This window comes from Megalopta genalis, chromosome 9, assembly GCF_051020955.1.
Source record: "Megalopta genalis isolate 19385.01 chromosome 9, iyMegGena1_principal, whole genome shotgun sequence".
Lineage (NCBI taxonomy): Eukaryota > Metazoa > Arthropoda > Insecta > Hymenoptera > Halictidae > Megalopta > Megalopta genalis.
In genome coordinates, this window is record NC_135021.1 from 15,914,968 (window position 1) to 15,938,308 (window position 23,341).

Below are 23,341 nucleotides of genomic sequence, written 5' to 3' on the forward strand. Positions count from 1 at the left end.
GTGACCAATAAGAATCGAGTACGGCTGACGCGAGGCGGTGCAGTCAACCAGCGCGCGAATCCCAGTTCCGCTCGTTGGCTCGATCGCCTCGCGCCAGCCGAGCACGCCTCTCATTGGTCACTGTCTTTCGTTAATAACTCGTTAACGGTGCCTCGGAGAAAATTTTTCTAAAGGAAAAAGTTGCTTCAAATGGCCCGAGGAACCCGCCACTTTCGGATTGCGAGACATTTTTGGGACATCCTGTATATACAGACAGAATATACAGTATCAGACTCTGCCGTCCAGAGAAATAGCCTCGCGCAGAATTCAGTCGTACCTAAAAGGTTAAAATTGTAAGTTTTGTACTTGCCAATAGGCTTTCGTATGCGTAAATCGCCATAAATCATGTAAAATAGAAACGCTGTAGATCAGAAAATATGTTTAAAATATAATTAAAGTAGCTTCGAGTGCGAAGGGTTAGAATGTGCGAAATGGCGAATTGTGCGAAAGTCGAGGGCCGCCTGTATCAATAACTAGAAAAACTAGACGCACGAATAATCGTGCCCCCTCTTCCCAAATTGTCCATTTTTGTTTCGAAGCCGAGGAACGATTTGGTAGAACTTACTGTATTGGGCAACTTTATGCTGGAGACAGCGTGGGTTTGAGCGCGTCTCGGCATTAGAATGAACCGCACGGTACTGTTAGTTGCTGTTAGTCGCAGGTGCCCCGCGCATACGGCAGCGACCACTGAATAAAAAGACGGCGCTTACCGCGCGACGCGTGCACAGTGCACGGTCGCGGGGACACTTGCTCTCGTAACGTGGATGGAACGCTCGTGAACGCGCAATCGATACCAGAGCTCGACCGATAACGGTGTCTTCTCCCGATACCGCGACGCCGGGACACCGAATTCTTCTTCTTGCCCCGAAATATTGACAAGCTTCCGCGACTGCTCGCCCAGCGTCGTCCCGTCATCTGATTTCCGAGTGGCACGCTTCACGCAGATGCCGGTGTGAACGCAAGCAACGCCGCGACTTCGTATCCCCGTTCGCGGCATCTGTTTGCCCGCGTAAAAGTTTCTGGTATTTAACGATCGGTCGAGCAGTACTCGGCGCAATGTACTCGCGCTACCGTGACGACGAGCACGGAATCGTATTAACGGGTCTTGTCTCTTCTACGATCCTCTTCGTCTACGCGGGAAAGAAAGACGTTGCCGAATCGAACGCGGTTCTAACCTCGAAATTGTACGTACGAAAGAGAGCAACCCAGTGTGTTCTAATCGGAAGAACAATCTACGACGAAAGTTTCTCGATTCGAGTCTAAGTCTCAAGTAATTCTACTCTTCCGTATTTTTTAACTTTTTTTTCTTGTGATTTTGTAAAAAGAAATAATTAATGTAATATTTAAATTAAAGATAAAAATAATAAAACTTAAATAATCGTTAAATACAGATTAAAAAATTAAATTTATTTATGATTTCACTCCCCATAATAAAATCATTGCTATAAAATTTAGATTAAAAATATAAACTGCATAATTAAATCCTCAGCCCAACTTTTAAAATAAAAACTAAATTTATTTATAATTTTCATTATCGATAATAAAATAATTAGTATAAAGTTTAAATTAAAAATTAAAATAATCAAACTTAAATAATCACTAAATACAGATCAAAAATTAAATTTATTTATAATCTTATTCCCCATAATATAAAATCATTAATATAAAATCTAAATTGAAAATATTCGCGTACATATTCGATAAATAAATAAATATATTCGAATTGTAAATGCGCGGGAGGATACATTACGTTTCGCGGGTCCCAACGAAAATTTCGTACACTCGATTGGTCGCAAATAAATGTTCCCGTCCGAAGAACTAGATTCCGTCAAATGCGGATAACATGGCAGACGCCAGACGGTACACGGCATATGGCGTACGGTGTACGATGTACGGTATACGGCCATACGGCGGTCGACGCGTCGAGCTCGTTGAACGTGAATGCAGACGTACATTTCTTAAGCAGCACGAGCAGTATGACCGGTACGAGGCAGCAGAACACTTGCGCGCGGTTCAACGTCGTTCGAAATGAACGAGCGTATTCCGCGCGGCGTGTCAACAAAAGAAGATTATTCTTGAGATTGGAAGTTGGCGGCGAGCAGCGTAACGGGGCGACACGATAACTGGGCCGGAAAGAGGACGAACCGTAAACTTGATAAATAAACATTAGAGTCGGTGCGCAAACCAGGTCGCGATCGCTGCTGGTAACGGCGTGCCTCGGAATTCGTAATAACCGCGCTTAGTTCGTTTCATTCTGTGTGCTAGGCCTCCTCTTTCTGCGATTGCGCGTGTATTAACCCTTAGTGCTCCGCGCGTTTCTCGAGTACTGCCTATCAGCAACTGCGGCACATTTTTGGAGCGGAGTGTCTGAGATAAAGAAAGTCTTATTTTGAGCGGAAAATAATTTTGATATATATAATAATAATAATATATATATATATATATATAATATATAATATATAATATATAATAATAATAATTTGACCATTTGGCCAGCAACTGCGGCACATTTTTAGAGCGGAGTGCCTGAGATAAAGGAAGCCTTATTTTCAGCGGAAAAGATTACACGTCCTTGCGAATGCATTTGATTTTATTCATTTTTTAAATATACATTTTCCTATTGTAAATAAAAGATACATTTTTAATTCTGTAATTCACCACGCTGCGATATCTTTGGTAACAATTTCCCATGCGCATTCTGGGTCTACTTGGACAAGTGTCACAGTATTCGCTTTGCCAAATAGAGTTACCAGATATTTCTTTCAAGTTTAGAACATTTTCTGCGTAATTGTTGGTTTCCTTTATAATTTCATTCACCAATTCGTCCGTGAGAAATAATTTAAAATATTGTATCGGCTGTTCAACGTTTGTAGGAACTTGTGGTCCTATGACCTGTGGCAATACGCTAAAAGGTGTTCTATCTGGAATATGTAATTCTTCCGTAACATCCGCGCCATTCGTCCGAGTCTTGTAACGAATCTTCGCTTTCACTTTCAATAATTCTCATTCTTCGTCTCTTTGGTAGTATAATTTCGCTACTGCTACTCGAAGTGTCGGAATCGTAACCAACATTGTCTTCCACGATGTCTTTTAACTCTTCAAAATCAAATACCTCTTCGGTATCACTCGGCTCTAAATTCTCATCGTAATATTTACTTTTCTCCATGTTGCTGACCATAGAAAAGGTCAACAAATGGTTTAATCGTAACGGTACAGACTTAGCACGTTTTAACTGCGGATAACAATTGCTAACGCCGACGATAACGTATGCTAAAACCATTTGGCTCCGCAGCGGAGCCTTCGGAGTTACGGAAGAATTGATAAATGTCTCCGTAGCGGAGCCTTCGGAGCGCTAAGGGTTAATATTAGGTCTACCGGAAAGTTCTGTGTGTGTGTGTGTGTCCGTTTAAGAAATGAAAAGAAATAATAGATCTTTCATAAATTTAGTAACATTTATTGCACAATATAATTTCCGTCGTTACTTATGACCTCTTGTCAGCGTGATGGCAATTTGTGAGCAACATTTTTCAAAAATATATGTCTCAAATGAATATGTGCATATCTATCGAAATTTGCAATGACATTATCAGACAGAACTTTCCGGTAGACCTAATAATTAAACGATCACGGGCACATCACCGGAGCACCAAGAGCGTTGGAGCGCACCTCGCTGCGCAACGTCTTTCGTTCTGCGAAGGTGCCGTTCCCTTTTCAGTGATCGTTGTTTGATCATTGGTCATCGGTTCGGCACACGCTACAGAAATGAACACTGGAAATGTACACGCGCGCGTTTCGCATGCAGAGGAAACGCCAACGATCGTTCCTTCTCTGCGGTTGATTCGTCGCGAGTCGTATAACTATTCTTCGCGGAACATCCGTTACGTATTCCGTATTCTGTATTCGTCACCCACGGGCCACGGGAACGACTCTCTGAATCGAGAGCACGCGTTACGACCACGGACGATCGCGACACACAACCAACACAGACGATGCTCTAGCATCGCTCGACTCGCGAATTAGTCTAATGAGAGAAAAAAAACAGCTTACGCAAGCTTGCCATTTATAACCTGACCGTCTCGATCGTTCCGATCTGCTTGTTTCTAACGCACGCATATTAAATCTCTGCCTATTGTCCGACGCTGTCGCACGTTATTCTACGCTGTCGCGTCGGGTCCTTTAGTCCGTTTCATACAAACCGAGCTCAGATCGGCGCCCGTTTCACGATTCTCGGTATCGTTTCTCCGTGTATAATTTGTCCGCGGAATATTTCGATACTCGATGTTTCTGGTATCATTTTGGCAAATACAGTAATGTCTCTCTAACCGACGCTAAGATTGTGCACAACAATGGGCAATTTGGGAAGAGGAGATACGACTATTCGAGCCTTGCGGTTTATTTTTATATTTATAAATTGTCCACGATTATAAAAACGAGCCGCAAGGCTCGAATAATCGTGTCTCCTCTTCCCGAATTATCCAATTTAGTGGACAATCTGAGCGTCAGTAAGGGAGACATTACTGTATTTGGTAGTCGATGTTTCTGGTATCATTTTTGGCAAATACAGTAATGTCTCTCTAATTGACGCCCAGATTGCGCACAAAAATGGACAATTTGGGAAGAGGAGATACGATTATTCGAGCCTCGCGGTTTATTTTTATAGTTATAAATTGCCCACAATTATAAAAACGAGCCGCAAGGCTCGAACAATCGTGTCTCCTCTTCCCGAATTATCCAATTTAGTGGACAACCTGAGCGTCAGTAAGGGAGACATTACTGTATTTGGTAGTCGATGTTTCTGGTATCATTTTGGCGAATACAGTAATGTCTCTCTAATTGACGCTAAGATTGTGCACAAGAAAGGGCAATTTGGGAAGAGGAGATACGACTATTCGAGCCTTGCGGTTTATTTTTATATTTATAAATTGTCCACGATTATAAAAACGAGCCGCAAGGCTCGAATAATCGTATCTCCTCTTCCCAAATGATCCAATTTAGTGGACAACCTGAGCGTCAGTAAGGGAGACATTACTGTATTTGGTAGTCGATGTTTCTGGTATCATTTTGGCGAATACAGTAATGTCTCTCTAATTGACGCTAAGATTGTGCACAAGAAAGGGCAATTTGGGAAGAGGAGATACGACTATTCGAGCCTTGCGGTTTATTTTTATAGTTATAAATTGTCCACGATTATAAAAACGAGCCGTAAGGCTCGAATAATCGTATCTCCTCTCGCCAAATTATCCATTTTAGTGGACGATCTGAGCGTCAGTAAGGGAGACATTACTGTACGCCGCTGGAAGCGCAGCTCGGGTTCTTTCCTCGGGATTTTTCGAACCCGTTAGTCGTTACACAAGAATTCGTTTTGCTCCAAATATCAGGCGCGATCGTGTGGCGATCGACGTTCGAGAACCCGATGCCCGCGCGCACAAAATCGAACGGAATAAGAAATACACCGTTCATCGAGATCGATTCGATCGGGGGAGAATGATTGCCGATCGAACGAAAGCGGAGGTCCGGACAGGGTGGAGATGATGCACGAGAATCGTTCGAACAACCTCCGAACTACAGTAATTGTCTCCCTAATTGACGCACAGATTGTCCACAGAAATGGACAATTTGGGAAGAGAAGCTTTTATAGTTGTTAACTAGTTTTTATTTATTACTTTTGTTTTTATAGTTACCAACTATGTAAATAACTTTTGGTATATATGTTATATATAACAATATTAATAACAATTATATATAACATATATATATATATATAATAATAATATAATATAATGTATATATATATATATATAATAATATAATATATATATATATATTATATTATATTATATTATATTATATATTATATTATATTATTATATATAGTTGTTATAGGAGTTTTTATAGTTGTAGACTAGCTTTTATTTATTAGTTATTATTGTATAGTTGCCAACTAAACTCCTCTTCCCAAATTGTCCATTTTTGTGTACAATCTAAGCGTCAATTAGAGAGACATTACTGTACAGTAAATTCTCCCTAATTGGCGCTCAGATTCCCCATAAAAATGGACATTATTGTATCTGCAATTCGTAACAACAAAAAGATTAAAAGCATTTAATAATGTCGATGTGTTACTAATACGTTGCTATTTACTAAAATTCTTAAGAAAAGAAACGAAACTTCTACGTGACCTCAGTCTTTCGCACTGGACACAGATGATTTTTATTTTGCAGAAAGATGCGAATTCTAGCAACAATACACTGGAAAACACCAACTGTTTTGCTGAATGATAGAAATAAAATATATAGCAACGATCTTATTCCATCGTCGAAGGTTCTCGTAACGGAAATTTTATTTCCGGAAATGTGTGTCAATGCGGAAACTAGACCGACTACAAAATGCTCGTTTTATTTGATTTCGTCGGCTTCGGTCATGGAAATGTATTTAAATGTTCCATTGAATTTTCCTTGCATTTGTAATTACAACATCAGGGTCGCTACGCCTTTGTTCGTCGAAAAAATGGAGAGGGAGAGAAAGAGAGGAAAAGAGGGGGGGTAGCTAGAGCGACGTTGCGTTGTTACTACCGCTATCGCATATGCCGCGAGGTCATTGCCTCGTAATCGTCATAGGCGGTTTTAAACAGGTGCTCGGGCAGGTAACCACGTCGAGTGCGTGTCACTTGCTCGAAATCGTTCTTTCCAACCCTACGAGTTGGCTCCCCGGTCGCAACTGGTAGCTATCGAGGGTAGCAACAAGCAAGCTTTAATACTAGCTTCACGGAACCGGTCAAAACGACGGGTCACCGATTGTTTAATTTACGATTGTTCAGATTGTAAACATACATTTATGAGCTATTTATTCACTATATGCGTTACTCGCGGCAAATATCTAACTTAATTTATTTAAAATATACGGGCAAAACCCCGTTCTTTTTTACAATACATAACTAAAAGTTAATATTAACCCTTTGCACTCGAGTGGTCACTCTGAGACACCACTGAAAATTGTTGTATCACGTTATAAAATGACTTTTACGTTATCGTGTTTGTTTATATTTAAGAGACTGTTAAAATGGTAACTTAAAAATGTTTATAATTTTGCTCCAAACGCGTGGCTGTTGTTATTCTTATCAGAAGCTTAATCGGCAAGCTTCTAAATAATTTTGCAAGCTAAATTAGAATATCATTTTGGATTTCGTTTATTGTGAATCGTAATTGTTTCGTTTCAGTAACTCTCTTCAAGCAAAAAAACCCGTTTTTTTATAATACATAACTAAAAGTTAATATGAACCCTTTGCACTCGAGTGGCCACTTCCGAGTGGTCACTATATGCGTTACTCGCGGCAAATATCTAATTTAATTTATTTAAAATATATGGGTAAAAACCTGTTCATTTTTACAATACATAACTAAAAGTTACTATTAACCCTTTGCACTCGAGTGGTCACTCTGAGACACCACTGAAAATTGTTGCATCACGTTATAAAATGATTTTTACGTTATCGTGTTCGTTTATATTTAAGAGACTGTTAAAATGGTAACTGTTTTATAAGTTACGATTTTATACGCATAAACTTCGCCAAGTCATATAAAATAGAAACAGCGTAATTCAGAAAAAGCTATCTTGGATTTAGAATGAAAATGACCTCAAGTACGAAGAGTCAACACGATATAGAATCTGCGAATTATTATCGCAATGACACTCGTTAAAAGTCCGAATAAACGTCTTATTGTCAGCTTTGCATAAACCAATAAATAAAACAGCTGCTTTTAGTACACCATAAATCTAGACGTCAAAGTCACGATCGTTCTTTCGAACCCGGGCGACGGAACGTGTTACTCGCGCATTGCCTACAATCAGGAGAGAAGAGACGTGCCCTCGCGCATTATGACGTCCCGTCGCAAGCCGAGTCCGCAATGTGTCGTTTCCAACAGGAACAAAGAAAGATATTAGGTGCGCGCGAGCAATAGCACGACGCGCGGGACGCGTGACGCAAACCGTGAAACGGGAAACGCGAGGAACAGCGAAACGCGAGGTTATTTGTTGTTTCTGTTGGCTGTTTGGTCTCGGCATAAATACTCGATACGATCTTTAACAACGACAGTCGAAACGATACCGCCTCGGTCGTGTAACGCTTCGAGCAGCGGCGTTGCCGTTTACTTTCCCAACGGACGATTTTCAAGGTTTCAACAGCGGGAGGAAAGTTTGTACGGTGTTGGATAGTATCGTGGCCGATCGCGTTCCAGTTGTTCGTCGGCGGCGTTGGACTTTGAAAATCCAGAGGGAGCCGGGGACGGGAACGGAGCGTATTTCGTGTCGAAGGCAACCGGCAACGCAACGCTCTAAAAGCGAAAGTGCTGTTATTTTTCAAGGCACGTTCGCGCGTAACGGTCTTTACGAAATTCGTGGCGGGAGCAACAAACGTGGAATTGAAATTCTCCGAATAGGTAATCGGAATTCTCTCGCATTCCCGAGTGCGTTGTCTTTGCTACTTGTCGCATGTCGGGCGTAAAGGTTATCGTCCGCGACGACGATTCGCGGTCCGGTCGCTAGTATGTACTCGGTCTTCTAAAACCGTGCGATTATTTATTTATTTGTTCATTCGTCGCGCCGGTCGAAAAACTCATTAGTACGCAATATAGGAAGACGTTTGTTCGTTAACACGTTGAACGGCACGCCGTGGCGCCACGATGAATTTTCTTTTATGTGATACATATAATGTTGAAATATTATCTGCAACAGATGTTACAGAGTGTATAACAATGTTTGACATGTTAATTGAAACAGGGGTCACTGTTCGAATCGACGATGGTAATAATACCAAATTTTAGATATTGACATTTGTTTGAAATTATATATAATTCTATCAATTTGGGCGCGCCGGCCACCGGTGGCCCCCAATGGCGTCACCACCGCCAAGTTAAGCGCCGGTCACCGGTGACCCCTGTGGCATTCAACGTGTTAAGGGCGTCGGTTGCGAGAAGGAACATCATTTACGGGGAAAGAAATGAAATGAAATAGAACTATAAAATTACGCAGCGTAAAATGATCGTGCGAGATTAATATACAAAGTAAGAAAGTTAATTATTGGCAACGTTTCAAATTAAGAGGTTAGAAGTGTCGAGTCGAGCAGATAATTCGAAAATTTCTCGAACGCCTCGACGGAGCATTTATGTTAATAAATACCGATACTCGTAGACTGCGTATGCGAGCATTAATAATTTTATGGTTAAAAATGTCGATTCGACCAGATAATTTAAAAATTTCTCGAACGCCTCGACGGAGCATTTATGTTAATAAATACCGACACTCGTAGACTGCGCGTATGCGAGCATTAATAATTTTATGGTGAAACAAGGGGTCAGCCGTCGGTCGCCCGGATTCGAGAGATATCAGATTAAGCTGCATTGAATAGGTTCATAGTCATGAATAGACTGCGGATCTTTGTGCAAAATTCTCTTTGTTTGTACACACGCGATCGCTGCATGAAATCTCTCTATTTGTTATTACTCTTTCTGCAATGAAGGGCTTTTCTATCCGTGTACATGAGTAAATTAATAATAATAATACTAAAATAAAAATTGTGTGCGTCTCTTGCAAGAAATAGAAACTGGCTAAACATTTACTTCCGCCTTGAATGATCTTAACGATTTATAAATAATACAATCAAATTGTGTGTGTTAAATTCTTCCGAGCACTATCTATTTACGTTTTGTGATAAATGCATAAAATCCGCAGTCTGAAATCATAACCATAAATAATGGCCAATATTATGGGACTGTATGGCACGTATCGGAAATCGAAAATCGAAAATCGGTCATCCTTAAAACCGAGACACGAGACAAAGAGTGTCACGGGTGAGGTCTGCTCGCGAACGAGACTGCTATTTACACTATTTACCGACCCGCCGTCTACACCGTACATGTGTGTACACGCGTACGCACACTCACTGCACACACTTCAACACGGCCGATACGGGACGCGTACACGTAGACGTTTGTTCGCGAACAAAGCGAGCATTGTGTTGCGCACGCGTCGCGTCGATTCGACGCCACGGTTTTTCAGCCGAACGCCGTGAACGCCTTTACACTTTTACGCTTTCCGCATTTTGCGTTCCGCGTGCAACATCGCGCGATTTAAATCGAACCACTCCGGAGCTCCGGCTTCCAACTCCGGTTGTTTCGCAACTAGCTTGAAATTCTATTGCCGATTAATTGTGATCGACCGTGGCCGCTTATAGTTCGCTCCTTTCGCTTTTCTCGCGGTCTCGCTTCTCCATCCCCGAGGTCGGTATCTTTCCAAGGATCTCGCGGTTCCGCGAGTCAAATTGTTCGACGGGTCCCGCCGGTTGCTCCAATCGTTGAACATTCTTTTTTTTTATTTATTTAGTTACAGGTAAAAACTCGTTTGATACGCGACGATTGACTACCGATTAACCCTTCGCACTCAAAGCCACTTGAACTGTGAATCTAAAACAATTTTTCTGCCTTATATAAATATATTATATATTATAATATATATTATATATTATAAAAAAAATATATATATTATTCCGTTTTAGATAACAAAGCGCATTTTATGTATATGAAACTGAGTCTCGCGATTCATACAACACAGTTACGTTTTTAATGATTTTCAAAAAAAATCTAAACTTTGATAACACTGTTCGACACGATTTTTGGGTTCCTATAGCCACTATGAAACTCTTGTAGAGCTTCACTCCCTGAACAAGAATCCGAAAACCGAATTGCTCCATCACCCTCAGTTTTTTAAATAAACGAACTTCTGTAAAAACCCAAAATTTTCGACAAAAATGAGGTATTGCATGAAAAGTAGAAACGTTAGAAAGTTCTAATTGGTGTTAAAAGATAGAGGTGAGTTTCCCGAATAATTGTTTTTGGTCCTAAATAGCAACAAATTGATGTCAAAGTTTAAGAAAGTGTCGACGCGAGCAGTTTCTGCGCAATATTTTTGTATTGTTCAATTCAGTTGCCGAGAATTGGCTAATTAGTAGACAATTTAAATACACTGAGGGTTAAAACAACATAATCGCAGACCGAGGGTAAATTACAGGACATTAAAAATGTTTATAATTTTGCTCCAAACGCGTGGGTGTTTTTATTCTCACCAGAAGCTTAATCGGCAAGCGTCTAAATAATTTTGCAAGCTAAATTAGAATATCATTTTGGATTTCGTTCGTTGTGAATCGTAATTGTTTCGTTTTAGTAACTCTCTTCTCAAGCAGTCGACTGTTTTGCAAATGTTAGCAAGGTCGTCTACGTTGTAGGATACTGCTAATAGTATGCTATACTTGGAAATACACTTTTACGTTTTGTATACGAAAGGTCGTCAATCCGTTGGGTATGCTAATAATAACAATAATAATACTCCATTCGGTAAAACGAAATCGAGGGGTTCGGGGAATCGATGAGTCGGCGAGCTTATCTCGGCCAGTGGAACAATCGGGGCCACTATAGCGCGCGTTCGATCGCTTTCGCGACCGATATTGATCGTTTCGTACGCGCGATACGAGCATCGCGCTCGGTGTGTTCGATCTATTGTCGTCGACCGGGCGACACACAGAGTCACGCGGCGACGCGGAAATCGATTTCAGAGATTATTTTATTCGTCGGCCGTTTGGACGGGTGTACGAACGGTCGTGTCCGAACGGTCGTGCGTAGAATGGGTATGCCGCTCGTGCTTCGATCCGAGGTACAGTTATTCGAGGAGCGCGTGCAACTTTGGACCGATGACGTCACGCGGCCCGATCGTGGCAAACGGCAACCGCCGCCGATCGCCGACCACCAACCACCAACCGCCAGCCGACAACAGCCATCTAGCATTTGGCACGGCGGAAAGCGGACAGCGGACGGTCAACGACGTTCATTGTATTTATCAGTCGCGGCTCGCCGATATTAATCATTATTTTCGATTGCTCGGTGATTCCTTTCTTCTCTTATAATAATTTATTTATTTATGAATACGTGTACGGGACGATCGTTTATTACATTGGCGACATGTAATCTTACCTCGCGTTGTATACACGGTGTTTGATAATTAATGGTGCAAATTGGGTCGGGTAGATTCTATATGGCTGGAAATGAGGCGAAAATTATCAGATTTAATTATCAGTCAAATACACGCATTTCAAACGATTTCTTGACTGAAAATAGTGAACTAAGTTCAAGGAAAAGTACGCTGATTATTTTAGTATCCTGTGCTCGATGTATTCTTCAATCGTATCCAGATAGTAAACAAGTCCTGACATTGTGCCGTGTAAACAAACGATCGTATTAGCGGTCCGTAACGATAGGCTATTAATTAACTAAACGTATACTCGACTGATATTTGAACTGAATTTCCTCGAAAACGAAGGCTTCCGCGCAATTTTATTAATCTTGATTTTCGTCATGTTTCCAGCCACAGAATATACCTGACCTAATTTGTGTACCATGAATTGTGAAATATCTTGTGTGCGTATATACATATACATATTACAGGATGAGTCACAGATTAGACTCCTCGATTTCACGGCTCCTTCCGATGGTCTGACAGAAATATGTTTCCTCCCGAAGCTAATTAGTGTTTAACCGACGAGAAATTCCGATTGTTTAAATCTCAAAACGAATTGATTTTCGATCAGAAAAACGAAGTCACCGTTATATTTTTAAATGAAACGAGGCCATTTTAACTGTTAATAGTATCGTAGGCGACGTCGAAACGAATTCAACGACCTGCTACATGATGATATGACCTTCAGACGACATTCAAGGAAGAATATCTTTTGTTTCACTCGTGAGCTCTGAAATTGAATAAACGAACATCTGTAATGTTTACGTTCATTTGCTTACATTTACAAGAGGCGAGTCCTTGGTGTTATGTATCGCCGAATTATTTCAAATATTGTGGCAATCGATCCATGGCGATGTTTTCTTCGATGTCATCCGAGCATCAACAATTAGCAGTTCGTTGAATTCGTCTCGACGTCGCCTACAATACTACGAAGTTGAAATTTCCTAGTTACGTTTAAAAATACCACGGTGATCTTGATTTTTTATCGACAATATCACTTTGTTTTTAAATTTAAACAACTGAAATTTCTCGTCGGTAAAGTACTAATTAACTTCGATAGGAAACATTTTTTTGTCAGACCATCGGAAAGGGCTGAAAAATCATGGGGACTGTATACTATAAATACACGGGGAGAAATAAAAAAACAATCGCACGAGTATAGAGTAGTGTCTCTCTAATTGGCGCTCAGATTGTCCACAAAAATGTCCAACAATAATAATAAGCACAATAATAATTATAATAATAATAATAAGCATAATAATAATTATATAATAATAATAATAATAACCATAATAATAATTATTATATAATAATAATAACCATAATAATAATAATAATTATTATTATCATAATATTATTTGTATATACAAATATATTGTATGTACAACCCTCTGTTACAAAAACGTAATAAAAAAAGAAGTCACACGAGAACAATACAAATATACGTATACATATAATAATACAATACGATAAATTAGAAGTAAAAGTAAGATGTAAGAAATATAACAAATGTAAAACGATCGGACATACAAGTAGTAGCATTGCTAAACAAAAACTAAAAATAAAATACAAACGAGAGCTCAATAATAAATAGGATAAATTAGGTGGTAGGACGGTGAACGGTAAATAATCAAAAAAGAGTCGATAACGAGATTTGCCTTAACTAGTAAGCGGTTCAAACAGTTATGGCAATCGAACAGTGTACGGTGCAGTTCGGGAAGAAAAGTGGAAGTACAGTAATGTCTCTCTAATCGACGCTCAGATTGTCCACAAAAATGGACAATTTGGGAAGGGGAGACACGATTATTCGTGTCCAAATTATTAAATTAATTAAATCGTCCATTTTTGTGCACAATCGGAGCGTCAGTTAGGGAGACATTACTGTATTCATAAAAATGCTAGAAAAATACAGCAGAAACAAGAACAATGATGTCTTCGGACTTCGCAGAAACGCGTGTCGACGTTCGTTACGCTTGCTTTTTTTACGCATACTTTTATCGACCGTTTCGATAAAATAATAATCGATTTGTTGTATTATTTGATTGTATTATTATTTTTTATTTATTATATTTATTGTATTATTATTTTCCTGATCGGTGTAGACTCGCGTACATATTAGGTCTACCGGAAAGTTCTGCCCGATAATGTCGTTGCAAATGCACATATTCATTTGAGTACACGCTCACGAATTGCCATCACGCTGGCAAGAGAGGTCATAAGTAACGACGGAAGATTATATTGTACAAATAGAGATATTACTAAATTTACGAAAAATCCATTATTCCCTTTCATTTCTCAAACGGACGGAACTTCCCGGTAGACCTAATACATACACACTCGCATACGCGTACAACGCGCACGTTCGTGCACGTTCACGCGTGGGCTCATCGTGTTCTCCCCCTATTTTCATAACGCGTGTCATCTAGTCGGACTTGCTCGTGTACGATCGAGTTCGTCCGAGCAACGAACGGTTAGTCGATCGTTCAGTCACTCGGTTAGACGGTCACCGAGTTGCGATCATCGACGAGCGCAACCAGTTGCCGATGGTTGTTACGTTCAATTTCGATCTCGATCTCGAATCCCAATATCGACTCCGATCCTCGAACCCTTATACGTACACTGTGATTTTGGTCCAGCCTCTCCGACGAGTCGCGCGCCTGCGCACGGTTACCGAAACGTTCTCCGCGCTCCCAGTGAATCGTCTTCGTGACTAATTAATCGTTCGATCGATCGAACCGAACGATTTATACAACGGGTCTCGGAACGTTGCAGGTTGGAGGAAGAAGAGAACAGTTGGCGCTTTAGTTCTCCGATCCGATTTCTCGATATTCTGATCTTTCCGTATCATCGTATTATCGTATTATCGTCGAGGACGAAATCGAGGGACAGTTCCGACATAAATTACCAAACCGTCAGAGGCGAACGGCGAGCCGCGATAATGTATCGCGTGCATTCGATAACGTACGAAATACGTGTCGCGTATCGATATTCTTTCTCGAAGAGGAGGAAGCTTTCGTTGGCCGAGCTGTTATCGATGTACGGCCGACGAGGAAACCGCAAACTAAAGCGGGACTAGGCACGCGGCTAGAACGGGGTTAGAACGAAAAGAATATCGTTTCCACGTTGAAAAAGTTCCGAGTAAACGACGAGGCGTCTTCGGGGGCTCATTGGCGCGAATCGGTGAGTGCGTTATCCGTTCGGAAATTCTGTGCGAATCGCGAAGACTCTGTACTGTTTGTACAATCTGTACAATCTGTGTAATCTGTACAATCTGTACAGCCTTTGTTGTCCCTACTGTCTGTACAGTCTGTACAATTCGTACGGTATACATGTACGTACAAATCGGTCTATCGAGGGATCTCGTGCCAAGGCTATTTTAAACGCGCGCTTCATTTGAAAAATCGATTAGACTTTTCTTGCTCGTCGATGCGACGGTTGAAGTTCAACGCCCTAAAAAGGGTTAACGTTCTACGATCGGTCTTCCATTTTGGAAAACCGTGCTCCAGATAGAAATTGATCCGTGTATCTTTGGCGGGGAATACATTTTTGAGATTTTGTGTTCGGTTGGAGCTGCATTTTAGAGGAACGCTCGGTGTTGTACCGTGCTGTGAGAGTCGGTGTTGGCTCGCCTTCGATGACGTAATTTCTCGTAATTTGTCATAATTTGTCATAATTCGTGGCGAGTGCGAAGGCCACGTCGATGTAGCAGGATTTAATACAGAGTCAAGGATAGTAATCAGATATTTGTACGCGTTGATTCTTCTGGATTCTTCTACATCAATTCTTCTGCATGGATTCTTTTAAATTTGTTTACATGAATTCTTCTGCACATAGATTCTTCTGGATTCTTCTATATGCATTCTTCTGCATAGATTCTTCTGCATGGATTCTCCTAAATTTTTTTAGATGAATTCTGCATAGATTCTTCTATATAAATTCTTCTATATAGATTCTTCTGCATAGATTCTTCTAAATTTTTTTACATGAATTCTTCTGCATAGATTCTTCTGCATAGATTCTTCTATATAAATTCTTCTATATAGATCCTTCTGCATGGATTCTTCTAAATTTTTTTAGACGAATTCTGCATAGATTCTTCTATATAAATTCTTCTATATAGATTCTTCTGCATAGATTCTTCTAAATTTTTTTACATGAATTCTTCTGCATAGATTCTTCTATATAAATTCTTCTATATAGATTCTTCTGCATGGATTCTTCTAAATTTTTTTAGATGAATTCTGCATAGATCCTTCTGCATAGATTCTTCTACATAAATTCTTCTACATAGATTCTTCTGCATGGATCCTTCTAAATTTTTTTACACGAATTCTACTGCATAGATTTTTCTGGATTCTTCTACATAAATTCTTCTGCATAGATTCTCCTAAATTTGTTTACACGAATTCTTCCGCATAGATTCTCCCAGATTCTTCTGTATAAATTCTTCCGCGCAGATTCTTCTAGATTCCTCCAAATTGTAGGGGAAATCGCTGCATCGACGTTATACAATGTTTCTGCCAACGAATCGAAGCGATCCTCGGTGTTACGAGCGACGACGAGTCCCGCAAAGTATACCAGCCGTTAGTTTTTGCCGATGCGACGAGTAACCGAACAGGCCTTGACGCTTGCTAATCCCGAGGACACGAAGAAACGAAGTAGCCTAATGGTTTAGGCGTGACTCGAGGCGAGCGATTATGCTGATCGCTTCGTTTGTTTTGTTCGTCGCGCGTGAAATTATGCCGATTCGACGACGGAACGCCGTTCTCTTTCCGTCGTTCGACAGACGGTGGCGAAATTCCCGCGAAAAGAAGATCTCGCGACTTGTTTCCGATGCAACACGGCGATCCGGAAGTCTGTCGATCGGTTTCCGGCAGGTGTTCTCGTTTCGAAAGGGACACACCGTACGCGTCGGTTACGTAAAATGCTCGTTCTGTTCCTTCGATTGCACGATTACACGATATACATATGAGTGTGGGACGAAATACAGTAATGTCTCCCTAATTGTCGCCCAAATCGTGCACTAAAGTAGACAATTTTGGGAGGAAGAGACGCGATTATTCGAGCCTTGCGACTCGTTTTTATAGTTATTGACAATCGGTTATTGTTCGCCCTTATCGGTAATTCGCCAATCGGTAATCAATGTCTCCCTAATTGTCGCACAAATCGTGCACTAAGATAGACAATTTTGGGAGGAGGAGACGCGATTATTCGAGCCTCGCGGCTCGTTTTTATAGTTATTGACGATCGGTAATTGTTCGCCCTTATCGGTAATTCGCCAATCGGTAATCAATGTCTCCCTAATTGTCGCACAAATCGTGCACTAAAATAGACAATTTTGGGAGGAGGAGACGCGATTATTCGAGCCTCGCGACTCGTTTTTATAATTACCGATTGCCAATAACTATAAAAACGAGCCGCGAGGCTCGAACAATCGTATCTCCTCTTCCCAAATTGTCCATCTTTGCGGACAACGCGAGCGTCAATTAGGGAGACATTACGGTAAAGCGTCCTGTGAATATCTACTAGATGATGCAGAATCGCGAGATCATGCTACCAAGGAAGAGTTCGTTGGAATAAAAGAATCAGACAGTAGCGTCGATGCGTTCTCGCCGGTCGGTTCGGCTCGGGTCGGATCGGTTCGGATCGGATCGGATCGGGTCGGGACGAGTGGTTTCTTCGATTGATGGTGAACCGATAAAATAGTGAACGACGTTGCAACGTCGAGTCGGCCGACTCGAGAGACAAGTTACGGAAGGTCGCCGGACTGCCGCAGTTGTTATCGATGTACGATTCGGAACTGTTCAAGACCGCGTGGACCAAGATAGGTCAGATGTGCAGCTACGTTACCTGCGCCAAGTCTTATCTTTCAGGTCAGTTCGACGAACGAGCGATTCCGGTATCGAGACCGGCTAGTATCGAAGTATCGACGTGTATCAGGTTCGATCGACGATCGCTGCTTCCGATCGCGGACAATTGTAATACGGGATTGCAATCGCAATCTCGATGGTAGCCGCAATCGCAATCAGTTCGGTCGGTTATCGCGCCGCGAGTAGTGAGTCGACGATTGTTGTAATCCGCAACGATGAAAACGGAATCCACGATCTCGCGGGACTTTTGGTCCTATTCTTTCTCTCGATCAATTTTGTATTATTCTTCTTCTTCTTCTTCGTGTTAGGTTTAACCAGTTGACTGTTTTATACTCGCTGCGAAACAAAATTTTGCCATTTCTTCGTGAGCAGTATGCTTGTTAATATCTGCAAACTGGTTAAGTAGAATGCATATTTTGATATTCTTGATTAAATTACATATTCGTTTAACGTTAAATCTAGCACGGTCGAAATGACCAGTTTTTAATTTTACAAACAAACTTTAGAGATTTCACAAACTTTAGAGACTTCTCAGTGATAAATGATTGAATAAATTACATTATTAGAGCAAATATTATGACTTGGATTTTATAAAATCCAAATGAATTCTATCTTTTCACACTTATGAGTCATTACCCGTTACCATTACTTCTCGGTAGATTCAGTGTTAAACAAACTATGAAGAAAATCAAATAATATGTGTGTCCAAAATTATGATATTTTCGGGAAATGAGGGGTTCCTGAGGTCATTTGAAGTAAGTTTTTCCTTAGCGAAAATGTTCTGCGAGGCTTCGTTTACGAGTTATTAATGAAAAACGCTGACCAATAAGAGGCAAGCTCGCCTAGCGCTAGGCGGCCGAGCCAATCAGCGGAACTGGACTTCCACCGCTCGTTGGCTCGACAGGCGCAAGGCGGCAGCTCCGTTGGCTCGGCCGCCTTGCGCCAGCCGAGCTGGCCTCTCATTGGTCACCGTTTTTCGTTAATAACTGATAAACGAAGCCCCGGATTGCATTTTCGCTAAGGAAAAAGTTGCTTCAAACGATCTCAGGAATCCCTCATTTCCCGTAAATACCATAATTCTGGGATACTCTGTATACAGTATAATCGCAGTAACTTGCAGTAACTACAGTATAATTGCAACAGCCAGCTCTAACAGATACAAACCTACAAGAGCTCAATATTCCTAAAGCTCTGCGTAAATACAAAGTGTTTTAGTATTCGTAGCGTTCGAAGCACCGTCCGTGTATAAAATAGAATGTTATCCGTACAAAACTTTTCTCCGAAAGCACATCGAGCCTGAAAGGTCGACGAGCACGTCTGCGTCGCGCAGCGCACTGATAAAGTAGAAATGGTAAGTCGAGATCGGACGCGTCAGCCGTTTTCTATCGCTTAGGCACAGCACGCGTGGCTCGCGAACATTTCTTGCTCGCCTATCTTGAAAACGGCACCGCCTGTAAACAAAGTTATTATATATCACGGGCTACGTTTTCAACGCGATGTCGTCACCCTCTCGGCCGTGCCGTAAACATTGGGACACCCTTCGCTACGCATCGTTTATTCAACGATGTCGAAGCGAGCGGGTAGCGTTTGTTCGCGACAGAATACATAGCTGGAAACGAAAGGAAACGAGACGAAACGAAACGAAACGTTGCCTGCTGGTTAGACGGATGTACTTTCACTTTCCGACACCCATTCGAAGCCATCCATCGCGTGCTAATCTTTTCGAACGCGTGTGGTTGTCGCGCACGGGCACGCGCACACGCGTCTCGTCGTCTCGCGGGCATCGTGTTTTTCCGCGATATTATAGTACGCACAGTTGGGCCACGCCGCGTTTCCGTTCACATCGTTGTCCCGCGAGCTTGGGAACCGCGGGCTCGTCGCGAATTATACGGTGAAGAATGTTTCGGGACACGGGACTTCGAGCGAAAAGGGAATTCGTAATCAGGCCGCGTACTTGTTCGCGTCGTTTTCGGGCACAACGTTCTCCACAAAACAATTTCCTTCGGGCTGGCAGCGTGCCCTAACTCCTCGAGGAACGGAAGCGAAGCGGTGCGGTGTTGCAGCTGGAACAGAAGGGCGGTGGAGGAACAGGAGAAGGGCGAGGGGGGTAGGGGGAGGTTAGAGGGTGGAGGAAGAGGCCTGACCCCGGAGAAACGAAATTCGGGACGAGGTCGGGTTGTCGACGAAATCCTCGCGATTCCATCGAACTCGGGACGCCTGTGAACAAAAACGTAACGAGAGAGCAAGATAGCGTAATCGGTTCAAGGCTGTTGATCGCGCTAAAACAGCGAATGCTTGCTCCGTTCGCGTTGGGATCGACGGTATCAGATACGCGAAGAGAAAGTAAATATTTCGAATTTAGAAGATGTTCCGCCGCGATCCGAGATCCAGGAATTCGAGGCTGAAAAATTGAACGTCGATCTTTGTTTTAGGGAAATGTTCGTCGCCTGTCTTCTTCCTATTATGGATTACATATATCTGTGCTCGTTGGCATGCTTCTACAGGGTGTTCCAAAAATGTCTCGCAATCCGAAAGTGGCGAGTTCCTCGAGTCATTTGAAGCAACTTTTTCCTTTACGAAAATTTTCTCCGAGGCATCGTTAACGAGTTATTAACGAAAAACGGTGACCAATGAGAGGCGAGCTCGGCTGGCGCGAGGCGACCGAGCCAACGAGCGGAACTGGGCTTCGCGCGCTGCTTGGCTGGGCCGCCTCGCGTCAGCCGTACTCGATTCTTATTGGTCACTGTCTTTTGTTAATAACTCGGTAACGGTGCCTCGGAGAACATTTTTGTAAAGAATGAAGTTGCTTCAAATGATCCGAGGAATCCGCTATTTCCGGATTGCGAGACATTTTTGGGACACCATGTATAGCGTCGCACGTGCAGCAGTCACATCGGAAATATAGTGGGTGTCATGTAATTGGCAACTGGTACGGTCGAATAGGCGCTGATTCGACGACAAAAAATAAGTCGAAATTGCTTCTATAGCGTCGCACGTGTAGCAAGTTACATCGGAAATATAGATGGTGTCATGTAATTGGCAACTGGTACGATCGAATAGGCGCTGATTCGAAGACAAAAAATGAGTCGAAAATGTAGGATAAATTTTTTTCATTCGAGACTTCGTTTTCGAGAAAAAATAGGTTGAAAAGATATTATGAACTTTATTGATTTCATTACGGATTACAAGTGGTCCATCTCCTTATACATCCCACACCACGCAATAAAATAAAATAGAGGATAAAACAAAAAAATAAAATACAATAAATTACACTGAAATAAAATACAATACAAAACAAATAAAAGTCGAAAATGTAGAATAAATCTTTTTCTTTCGAGACTTCTTTTTCTTAAAAGTAGATTGAAAAGATAATACTATAATGAACTTTATTGATTTCATTACGGTCCATCTCCTTATACATCCTACACCACGCAATAAAATAAAATAGACAAGATAAAACAAGAAAATAAAATACAATAAATTACACCGAAATAAAATACAATCATTCATACAACGGTCAAAATAATACGATTGAATGGGAATCAAGTGGCGTGTCTGCTCATCGCATACCTTTTCTACTTCTCGCCATGCCGCAACAGTTCAGTGGAAAAAATGTTATTCTTCTTCCTCGACTTTTATTTTTTGACGTAGAATCAACCCCTATTGCACCACCAGTTTATATGCCGCCCTGTATAATTATTCATTTATTCGTCTCATTAAACACACGAGTTCGACGGAAAAATATTCCAGTCTCTGATTGGACCTCATGCTATTACCTATCGACCCTATCTGCCCCCGCACACACTTCGCTCCTCGTTCCTATATTCGTATATTCTAGCGAATCGATGTTTACGCGGCTCGGCAACCTACGATACCGGAAATCGGAAACAAAGAGGCACGAACGAGCAACAATGATTCTTTTTTCCTGTCGCCGTTCTACGCCGATGTATATGTACGTATACATATGTATGTGTATGTATACATCTGTATGCGTATATATACATATGTATGCGTATATATACATATGTATGTGTACGTATACGTGAAATATCTATGTAGAATCTAGACGCGTCCACGGCCGCGCGCGCGCGCGCGCGAGCTTGTCTCTGCACTCTGTTTGCCCCTTTGTCTCCTTCGTGGCTCCGAATCTACCAGTCTCTCTAATCTAGGCTGTTACCGTGGCAACACAGGTACGAAATACAGAAGGGCTACCGTTGCGGTGGTACGAAATACGGAATACGACGAATTTGATCGGCGAGGCCCGATCAATGCGTAATACGCGTCCGTCTCGAAAATCGTAAACAGCTTTCGGCGTTCGATCCGAACGGTATCGAAGCATCGAGGCTGATGGAAGCGTTCGGAAATGTTTCTTCCGCGAGATTCCGATCGGTTAACCCCTTAACGCGCAAGCTCGCGTTAAGGGGTTAATTATAACAAAGTTGTTGAAACTGTTAAATATTTTCTCAATTACCATACGAAGGTTTATAATAATAGATTTTCCGTTGCACGAATCTTGTTATACTTAAGAACAAAATTCGACCCACAGAAGGGTTAACGTTCAAGGGTAGTTCCAGCGTTAACCCTTTCGCTACGGGCGGATTTTCCGCCGCGGTACTTCCTGCTGAACGGCGCGCTGCGACATCACTGCACGCTACAAGACGCCGATCGTTGCGCGGGTACCGCAGCGGAGAACCCGCCCGTAGCAAAAGGGTTAATCCAAAGAAAGTTAAACAAAATTGAAAAAAATAAGGCATATCTATTTATCCATTGTTGAGAGAGAAATAAGGTGAATTATCTTTCTGCAGTAAGCACTGACTTTATTCGCTACAAACGATCGAACTTATGGAGGGCCACTATAGTGGCCCGTAGTACCTCGGTGGCATCTTATGGAGGGCCACTATAGTGGCCCGTAGTACCTCGGTTGCATCTTATGGAGGGCCACTATAGTGGCCCGTAGTACCTCGGTGGCATCTTATGGAGGGCCACTATAGTGGCCCGTAGTACCTCGGTGGCATCTTATGGAGGGCCACTATAGTGGCCCGTAGTACCTCGGTGGCATCTTATGGAGGGACACTATAGTGGCCCGTAGTACCTCGGTGGCATCTTATGGAGGGCCACTATAGTGGCCCGTAGTACCTCGGTGGCATCTTATGGAGGGCCACTATAGTGGCCTGTAGTACCTCGGTGGCATTTTATGGACGGCCACTATAGTGACCCGTAGTATCGAAAGGGTTAAATGAGCAGACGAGTAAATATAGAACGAAAAATCGAAATTTCGCGAATCGTCGATCGCACCGATAACCCGACGATCAGAGATTTCCTGGCCAGAAATAGACTGTAAAAGTCGAAAGACCAAAGACACGAACCATGGA

The 23,341-nt window shown here is 41.9% G+C and overlaps 1 protein-coding gene across 1 annotated transcript in view; it reads left to right on the plus strand.

Annotated features, from left to right (window-relative positions):
- The window catches only part of trc (Serine/threonine-protein kinase tricornered), a 52,475-nt gene that overhangs the window by 5,266 nt on the left and 23,868 nt on the right, over positions 1–23,341 (plus strand).